At 35.8% G+C, this 10,217-nt stretch overlaps 1 protein-coding gene across 5 annotated transcripts in view; it reads left to right on the forward strand.

Annotated features, from left to right (window-relative positions):
- The window catches only part of LOC149692543 (uncharacterized), a 213,230-nt gene that overhangs the window by 66,973 nt on the left and 136,040 nt on the right, over positions 1–10,217 (forward strand). For all 5 annotated transcript variants that reach the window (XR_016382703.1, XR_016382704.1, XR_016382702.1 and 2 more), the window contains one exon: positions 8,726–8,959. The gene's annotated coding sequence lies outside the window, so the exon portion shown is untranslated. The remainder of the gene's footprint in view (positions 1–8,725; positions 8,960–10,217) is intronic.

Raw genomic sequence — 10,217 nt, forward strand, 5'->3', positions numbered from 1 at the left:
GAAAAAGTTTTAATTTAGGCTTAGCAAATTTTTCTCGTGACTCGCGCTCAGGTCAAAGGTGAACATTTCATATTGTTCGTTAGGCCTAATTTCAAACTACGCTTAGGAAATTTTGCCATGGTGGTTTAAACAAGAAAGAAATTGAATTTTACTTCGAATTTCCCACATAAATAATATTGGTTGATTGTTAAGCCTTGTCAATGGCAGACACAATCTTTTAAGGCAATTTATAAAAAAGCGTCAACCGTTGTCAACTAAGTACTTCATATCGGTATTAAACCCTTGCACGAGGATTATTATTTCAAATATATTTATGCAAATAAGATTAAGTTAAATCTATATTTAAATTTTTTTAGTAGTTCCGGCTTTTTTCTTAAGTTGGCGAAACTTCGAATCGATCATTCGCAATATATATAAAGATATTTTCTTTTTCTTTTTTTTTTCAAATGGGTCAACTTCTTTAAAATATGCAAAATTTTTTCCAAACATACAAGGAACAATAAGGGAGAGGATTAAATCATTTTAGTTGATGCTATTAAAAGGGATATATCACCAAACAACATTTTAAAGAAAAAAAAATATTTCTTAATATTTTTTTATTATTATTTAAGAATTTGATCGAAAAAGAAATATTTTTCGATGGGCTTTCTTTATTGTCAGTTTCTATGACAGAGAAATAGGAATTTTTGAACACACGAGGACGTTAGGGGGGGGGAGAAATCCAGAAAGCATTGTTGTATATTTTTATACCCCCCCCCCTTTCCCTATATATATGTCTGATGATTTATGTTAAGTCGAGATGCATCCAATGCTGCTATTTTTCGCTATTGATATTCAATACTCCCCGTTTTTATAACCAAACATAAGCTTACCCGAGAACATTTTCTAGATATTCACAGGCGCATCTAGGCCCCTGCCAATCCACCCGTGAAGACCCGCAAGGCGTTGTATTTCTAAAGACCGTCGCACACCACGTATAGTATTTACAAAGTAGACCACGCTTTATTTCCCATTTCACCTTCCCTTTAAGGGTTTTCAACTTTGGCACGAGAAAAACCATTTACCCTGCACGTGATTTTTATTTTTTTATTGCAAATTATGCTTGGAAGTATAAACCTTTGTTTACCTTATATGAAATATTGTAAAGTAATGTGCGACGGGCTTAATGTAGGAAAAACTATATCCTTTAAGGCCAAGGCTTAAAAGTTCCTTTTAATCGAAGCATCATTTTTAGATTAATCATTCGTGTTAACGCGACTTATTTTTGCCTTGAAAAATCTCCAAATAATAAGCAATGAAAATATTTTTAGGCGGGCTATCAAACAACGTTTAAAGAAAGGGGATGGGGGCCGCCATGTTTTTTTTTTCTACTCTCATCTGCACGCGCCGTAGTTTCCTAAATTTAATCGTATCTCGAGATTAAATATCGCTTCTAAATCGCGAGAAGAAGTTTTTTTTCTTAAATTCCATCGTCTCGTGGGGCCACATATTTTATCATTAATAATTTTATGATTTTTCTGATAGGCCATTCCGACGATGGGGTAATCAACATTTTCTTCTACTTATGTCCGCCTTTTACCGAATTGCGGCGCGCCAAATACGAAGGGTAGTTACTCACGCGTCTTGACAGCCAATGGCGTTTGTCTATGTCGGTTAACGCTAGCGTAGTTTGCCGCATAAATAAACCGTAATACGGGAATACGACCGCTGTTTGGTTAGTTTGACGGATTATGTTTGCCCTTTTAGATGACCTCCAGTTTACAAATTTCTGCATAATAACAAGCTTATTAGATCGCGTCGTGGTCAATAGATGGCGCCTGCTGAAAAATGTAAATATTGCGGTGGAGGTGAAACGTATCTTTTCGATATACCCTCTGTTTTTGAAGACTATACTATGAAGTAAAGTAATATTTGGGTTTCTAAATAGAATACTTCAATTAACAGTGTTGCCATTCATTCCTGGAAAACCCTGGAATAGTCAGGGAATTTTAAATTCAAGTTTTGTTTCAAGTCTAAGGTGGGTTTTCACTGTAACAGAGTGCCATGAAAACAGAGCTTTAATACTATTGTTTTATTTCGCTTAATAGACTTTATCTAAAAAAAAACGTCGGTGCATGAATCGAGTTATTAATTACACGGGACTCGTTCCAAAATGTCAGACTGTGGTTTTGAAGAGATGTAGTGTTTTTCTTAGAGTAAAGGGGAAGATTTCTCTCTCTCTCTTTTTTTTGTTAAGAGAGGCAAGATTTGGAATGAACTCGGGGAATGAAAGAGTAAGACTTGTATTAGTTTCGCTTCCTCAACAGCGCCCGAACGATTTTAAATCGTAATTTTTCATTCCAAATTAAGAACGCGACATTAATTTAATTTAAGTTACATCGTGAGAAAAACTGGCCCCGCAATCTTGTTAATAGGCCTTTATAGAAAGTTCTAAAGGAATTATGGGTACTTGTCCCCTCTTGTAGTTCAAACTGAGTCAGTTCAGTTCAGCCAGTTTTGTATTATAAAAAACATGAACTGGAGGCAAGATTTGGAGAGATAAAGCAGACTGATAAAATGGTGGGCTTTTTTAACGCGTTGGTTCTTCGTTTGTGTTTCTCTACTTTGTGCCAGCAAATCTTATTCATATTATGCCGAATTATTCTAATGTTGATATTTGATACTCGTATGAATTTATAATGATTAGATCTAACGTAAAGTATATTTATTTAAGAATTTTGATCTAAGCCTTGGTTGTTGAGTTTAGTGACGTCACTTCCGAGAGAATTTTGGTGACGTATGGCTGTTATAATGCGCAGGCGCGGCGGGACAAATCAACAAGGTGCGCAAGCCGTAAAAACTTTCTATAAAGGCCTATTTCGTGTTGTATTCCATTTATGCAAAATAGTTTTATTTATTTCTTATTCTTACTTCAGTTTCTGACTAAGTTCAAATCAGTTTCTAACTTGATAATTAAACTATAAAATATATTTTCGACGACGTGTCAAGCCTCCAAAGATACCCAAAAAGAAAAAAACGTTACTTTAAAAAAATCTGAACCTTTTTTATTTATATTTTTTCCTTTTTTTCATTCAAGTGGGCGACTGAAATTTTTACAGCTAAGCCTTGGTCCCATGCACGTCGACCTAAAATTTGCCTCTCTAATGAGATCAGAAGTTTCTTTTTAAGGCTGCGAAGCTCTCCGAGAGACTAGCAGGTCCTTTTTAAAAAGGGCTCGATAGATTTGTATACATAGGCCTTTGCAGCCTCCTAGCCTAGCTCCTCGTGTAAAAGGCCAATACAAGATATCTACTTTTCTAGTGGTGGTAGTATAGTAGTAGTAGCTTTACTCTGTGATGGGGGTGGGACCCGACCATCCATGGTAGGATCAGAGCTCGCTCGCGACGAGGACACGTGGTTATTTGAAGGAAATGGTTATACTCGGGAATACCCTTTATACGTAATGTAGATAAGCGGATAATTATGTTTGTAACTTGATTTAAGGTAGGGAAGTAACTAACCATATACTCGAGTAACACTGAGAAGGAAATTTTCGCTCCTTTGGCGGGAGAAAGTGCCTTGGCGTCATTAATTACTGTCAGCCGCAGCCCGTCCGCCGAAAATATGCGTAACGCCGCGCTGGGAGAAAAGAAGAAAAAAAGAAGAAAGTGGGAATGAAGCGCTTCGCTTCTCAAGCGTACGAACGAAGTATACGTCGCTCTTGAGCTTCCCAACATCACATCCTTTCCCATCGCCGACTCCGCCCTTCCCTGACTCCTCGATCTTTCGCCTTAATGTCTGTTCGAAACCCTTTAGAACTCATCCGATGTTTATTTTTATTTTTACTCTCCGAACATTGCGCCGCTATTTCTATAGTTTTCAATTCCTCTCGCGATGGCGCGGAATAATTACCCAAGGCCTACTAAAGTTCGAGACGCGCGCCACCAGGAGAAATTCGAAGGAAACTTTTCAAAACATTCCCGCACACGAGGTTCAGTTCCCCGCAATTTTTCATTCGTAGCTAAGCCTAAAGAGAAGCTTAACTATAATTTTTAAGCCTTGGTTAAGTTTTCTCTTACTAAGCCTACTTTTTAAACTAGTTGAACAGCATTAATATAGGCCTAGAAAAGCGAAACTCTGTTTACGTCAACCTCTCTTTAAAACCGGTCTTAAACCTATATAGAGTTTGAGTTTCGAGAAACAACCGTCAGGTAGAGCTAGCTAGTTTCATTCGGTAATTTAGTGTAATTCATCATGGCGTCGAAACGTTCGGCTGAAAGAGAGAGGAGAGAAAACCAAACTCACCAAAGAGAGAGAGATTCCAAGCGTCGCGCGGCATTTCTCTCTCTCTCTCTCTCCTCTCGACCCTCCCTTCCTCTTTCTCTTTTACTCTTAAACCTCTCCTATAGTTTCTCCTCCCACTTTTCGGAAGCCATGCAAGTGATGTCAGTAACGTTAGCAGCGCGCCGGAGGAAAAAAATATACTAAAGAAAAAAGGAAAACTAAAAAAAATCTGGCTCTCCAATAAGTGGTGCCCCCAAACAATGACTCCCGTAAGCTCGAAACTCCATTAGCGTAGAGAGAAATTCGTAGGGGAAAACTAAACTCTACAGAGGGAGGTATATACCCCCAAAGACCGTTGAAAAAGCAATTAAATTTTGAAGAAGCGGCAGAATTTTTTTTATACTCAACCTTCTTCCATCAGAGAGACTGACTTGCCAAGGCCTTTTTTAGGCTATTTACTTTCTAATGCACCTGAAATTCCAATAGCTTGATGTAACGTAAAGAAGGGTTTCTTTTTTTTTATTCAAAGAAAAGAAAGACTTCTTCAGAGTTTGGGCCAAAGTCTTTGGAGGCTTGATATTGAAAGCGACGTAACGTTAGAAATCTGCCCCCCCCCTTTTTATTTTTGCTGAACGCTGAAATTCAAATAGACCAAAAATTGAGACTCAGCAAACCTTTCAACCCAGCCCAGCAGAACTCGTGAATTTTAAACAGGATTTTTTCTTTATAATAAAAGTTTATAGAAGTTTAGGATTTGCCGAATCTAGTTTTAATTACAAAGGCTTAACCAAAGAAGGAAGGAATTAGGGTTAATGTTTTGTAAGCTTAGAAAATATTTTCGCTTTAATTTAAAATCTAATTATACTTTTCAATTAAAAACCTTTGATTGTTTGCGGAGGAAAGGAATTTGATTGTATATCTTTTTTCTTTATTCGCATCTCACTCTTATTTATTTAGTTTTCTCTCTTGAGCAATTCCGAATTTACATGAAGAATTTAAAAGAGGTTTTTCGGTGCTCGCATAACCCCACGTCTAACCTCTAGGTATTTTTACTACACAACAAAAAGGCGCCCACGATTTTGAAAATAACCTTTTAATGGTTTTAAATGCAGTGTAAGCAAGTTTATTTTTTTTGTGTGTGTTGTTGGCGTTCCAATGCGTGGCTTGGCGTCTGGAAGTCAGTTGAATAAAAAAGTCAGATACTGACACGGTCCCGCTTCTCTTTATAAAGTTTGAATGGAGTATTTTGCTACTAGGGTTAAGCCTTGGCAAGATAAAATTTTCACTTGGTATGCCCAACATGGCAAACCTTGTGGAATTTCAATTCCCTGAACAGAATAGAATTAATTCCTTTGGGTTGTGTATTTCGTCCAGCGTGTAAAGAAAAAAAATTGTAGAGGGCGCAAAAACGTACAGAAATATAGAATTCAATGCATTTAATTCGTTTGTCCGTTTTTCTATTTCTATAGAAAAATTTCGCACCCACAAACAACCTCTCAACTATTTCGTTAAAAATTCTGGAACCCCGAAATACCGGGAGGAGAAAATGTAATTCGCACGTTGCCACATATTTTTATTGCAAACACTCCCCGCTTATATATCTGTATTTCCCGCGCTGTATCGATCCAAGAAGTTTACATTCTTTCTCTTACCCCTCCGGTTGCCTAGGGTATTATACTCCATTGTATATAGGGTGGATTTGGTAGGCTGGTCGCGCCATCTATGTCGGTATCCGTGAACTATCGAGTTTAAAATTAATTTTAATAATTTAATTTAATTTGGTTTAAAAATTTAAATAGGAATTTGTTTAAGATATAATTAGCTTAATTTATAATTTTTAACGTTTTTAATTTTCATATATAAATATTTTTTTTTGATCGAAAATTTTAGGAACATGGTTCAGTAAGGCAAGCATCCCCTAAACGCGTACGTGTAGCTACCTTCCACAGTGCATTAGACCAATGCATTGTCAAAGGTGGCTACACGTACGCGTATAGGGGATGCTTAAACTCTAATTTTTCCATTCCACGCGGTGTCAAAGTCCACGAAATTGAACTAAGAGCTATTTTTTAAATTTTACTTGCAAACTAGTAGGCCAATTCCCTCCCTCCTCCCCACGGTGCCTATTTTTAAAAATTTTGCTCATTTTCTAAGTGAATTTTGGGCTTTGCAGTTAGTCGCTTGATCAGGCAACAATTTTTCGTAAGTTAAATTTTAATTTGTAATTCTAATTAGTGGCTGATTTTTTTTATTAAATACAGAATTAAATCCCTTATAGATTTGTATTTAATTGGGATTATATTTTAGGGTCCATTATAAGTTCATTCTCTACGTATTAATTTTTGGAGCATTAATATAGACATTATCTTAAACACTGTATTAGGCTTAGCATAGTTATCTAATTTAAATACTAGATGAATGTTTTAGACACGTGACTTGCACCACCAATCACGAGTATTTAAAGGTAGCCACGCGCACGATGACGCGTGAATCAATGACATGGTATATTTCCATAACATAAATTCAAACAAAATGAATTTGACAAAACGTTGTTAGGCCTTGGCAAGCAAGTACTTCGTGTGCACCCTAAAGAATAATAGATGACGGTACAATCGTTAAATGTGAAAGCCGTTAAATAATTGTAGGGGTACAATATTTCTTAAAACCCCATGCAAGCTATAACCAAGGCCTGTCTTTAATCCCCTAGTGGCAAATGTCAACAACTAACTTTCAACCCAATACCGAGAACTTTGATAAAGTCTTCCAGTCATTTAGACGCTTATTTCTCCAAAGATTACTGACCTAAACACGCTATGCCGCTTTTCTTTCTCTTTTTAATACCAGTCATTTCAATTCTGTTCATGTCCGTCTGCATTGTCTAATATTATTAATAGGCACCAGATGGGGTAAGGTTCGGGTGTAACGCGGTACTACTTATTTTATCGAGAAGCTAGTCTTAATGTCTAAAGATATACCCCTACCTTTGGGCTTCGGTTTTAATGGTTTCTGAGCACGGTAGCTTTTGGGAAAACTAATGATATTGAATGCATTACGAATCATGGTCACGCGTGATAAGGTTTCAACATAGTTTTCAACGACTTTTTCTTTTCTTGACATGTTGAAAGGCAGTTGATTATAAATTGTAGTTCATAAACAACGTGACTTACCTTCTGAAAAAAAAAAAAAACTCACGTACAGCTAAATAAACATGTTCTGTGATTTTTCAAAAGAAGGACAAGCTCTTACATTACAAAACAAATCGTCAATGTGTGGGCTACTTTCTTCTGTTTATTTTATACTGGGTATTCATACGCTTCTGGTTTAAATATGTTGAAGTATTGGTTTGTGTCAAAAATTTACGGGAACACTTGAAGAGAATGCTTAAATTTAGAGTACTACGTCATTCAACGTCACGTGACCCTAGTTTCCATCGTAACGGAAAACATAAATGATAGAAAATATACCAAAAAGGGATTGGGGTTGGAAGAGGGGCTTAATTAGTCTAAATTTTACGAAATAGACATACCAAAATGGCGTCGAGTGGAGCCAAACCGAAGGGTTAGTTTTGATATGGGTAGTTAAAATTAATTATCTTTATTTTTAGCCCCTTAATTTGTTAACTGCTTTTGAAGCGCGCAACAGTTTTTGTAAGTTTTAAAAAGACAAAAGAATTAAAATTTGTAAATTTATTCTATTCTACGAAACGAAATGGTCTACTGGGGGGACACGAAATTTGAAGCTATAGAAGAAGATAGTCGTCTCTCTTTGGAACAAATATCTCTAAGGCCCCTAACTAATTAAGTCACTCCTTACCCTTTTGTGACATGGCACATGCATGCAGCGGCGTCTTTCAAACTTCACATCGTCCTCCACTCCGGAACTCGCGGGAATTCTTTCAATTAGTTGACTTTTTGGCGGGAAGCGAGGGGGGCACCACACCATTTATTTCAAATGTAAATGCAACGACGGTCTCTCTTCCTTCCCCCCTTCCACCTTTCCTTCCTTTTTCAATTAAGCTAAGCCTTTGTCCATACGCTATATACAGGCAAAGTGACAGAAAATCGAATTTAAGAAGGTGCATGGGCCAATTAAAATTTACACTTTACGAAAGGTGAACTTTTTGGGGGGCTGAATATAAACTAATTAAAAATTTAAGGTTCTAAGAAAGTTTAAGAAGTGATACTCTTAAGCTAGATTAAGAATTGGCCTAAAAAATTATTCGTGAATATATTCTGTAATTCTCAGAATAAAATTTAAATACTGATACTGATTTAAAGTGGAGTTAAGAAACGTAGTTAAACGATTGAATTAAATGTTATACAGCGTGGTCCAAAAAGGGTATAATTCTTGGACCGAATTAGTACAGTTAGCGATTTTGAGTATAAAATGTTCAATGACATTTCATATATATTTAGAAAATAATTTATAATTATATTTTTTTTGTATTTCTCTTTTGATATAGTTTGGATACAAAATTGTGCGTGTATTTTTTTTAAACCGAAAATTCGCGGAACCAGTGTGTGGATATACCTTACTACCCTACCTACAACGAATTAATTTAAAAAACTTAACAACAATGGTGTTTACCGCGTTGTGTTTGTGCGTTTTATTATGGAATCAACATAGGATCTACTTTATAATACGCTTCTATCATTTGTGGATTGCTTGGAATCATTTTGGATAACGCCATGACGCAGTAAGTAAAATTATAAAATATTTATAACTAATTTGCATGACGTTATTTGCGTAAATTCAAAGTCTTTATTGCAAAAATAATTTATTTAAAAAAAAAGAGAGAAAAAAAAATTCATGCCAAATGTAAGAATTGGTTTGACGGGACCAAAATCATGACCCAAGTTTCAAAATGACGTACGTGATTCGTCTTAATTTGTTTTAATGATCCTGCTTCATTAATAATTTACATATTGACTTAAAGGAAAAAAATTAAACCCAATTAACTGTAGGTAATTGTTTACTGAGAAACGATCACGATTTTCAAACCAAGTTTAACATATTCTTTCCCTAATTTCAAATTTGCGATTCTAGTCTTTGTTTTTAATGATCCTTGAAAGGTCCATCCTGACTCGAAACGAGTTTTGAGACTAAAATATCAGACATTGTACCAAAACTTTTTAGTTTCGGTGCAGACGTAGGAATTTAGGTGGCTAATTACTTTAATAACCGCCACTTTTTATATCGTGTCTGGGTGTATATATCATTTTACGAGAAATTTTTGCCCCAGGGCTTGTATGTATAAGACTATACTATACTATACTATGGGATTTGGGAGTACTCAGCTTTCGGTAAAGAAACCTTGTCAAACATCCCTCCAATGAAGAGAATGTATCTGGTCTATACTATCTCGAGTTTTCTTAGACTTTTACACGAAGTTACGTACTTTTGTCAACGCCTAATGCGTTAAAATTTGCATATATTGTATAACCTTGGGGGAAATATACATCGTCTGAGAGTCAGGTGAACTTTTAGTTAGTTTCATGTACTTTTGTCAACACATTCGACTTCGTACGAGGCAAGTGAAAATAACAAAACTACTGGCATCAAAACCTGGTTGGTGAGGTCAGGGTTTAAAATGGTGTTCATATAGGAACATGATTAAACCTTGAACTCCTGGAAAATTTGTTTACAGCCTTTTTGGGTAAAAGAGAAGTATCTTGAAATATCAGGGAAATCCCATCCTGTGACGGGGCTAACTTAGAAATAAATCAAAGTGAAATTTATTAATTATTATTAGAGTTCACTGACACTGCATAGATTTTCAAAATATGCAAAATGCGTTAGGATCTAATATGGTGCTGCATTTATTTATTTATTATGTCTTAATTACGATGTTTTTCTAGACGTACTGATAACCCCTAAAGTGTTATATCTAGACACCTAATTTTTAATATATTTTTTGAAGCCACTATGCCACTTTTTGTATGTCCCTGGCCTTC

Source organism: Phalangium opilio, unplaced genomic scaffold, assembly GCF_054372755.1.
Source record: "Phalangium opilio isolate 3A_F unplaced genomic scaffold, DU_Popi_V2 ptg000024l_1, whole genome shotgun sequence".
In the NCBI taxonomy this organism is placed as follows: domain Eukaryota; kingdom Metazoa; phylum Arthropoda; class Arachnida; order Opiliones; family Phalangiidae; genus Phalangium; species Phalangium opilio.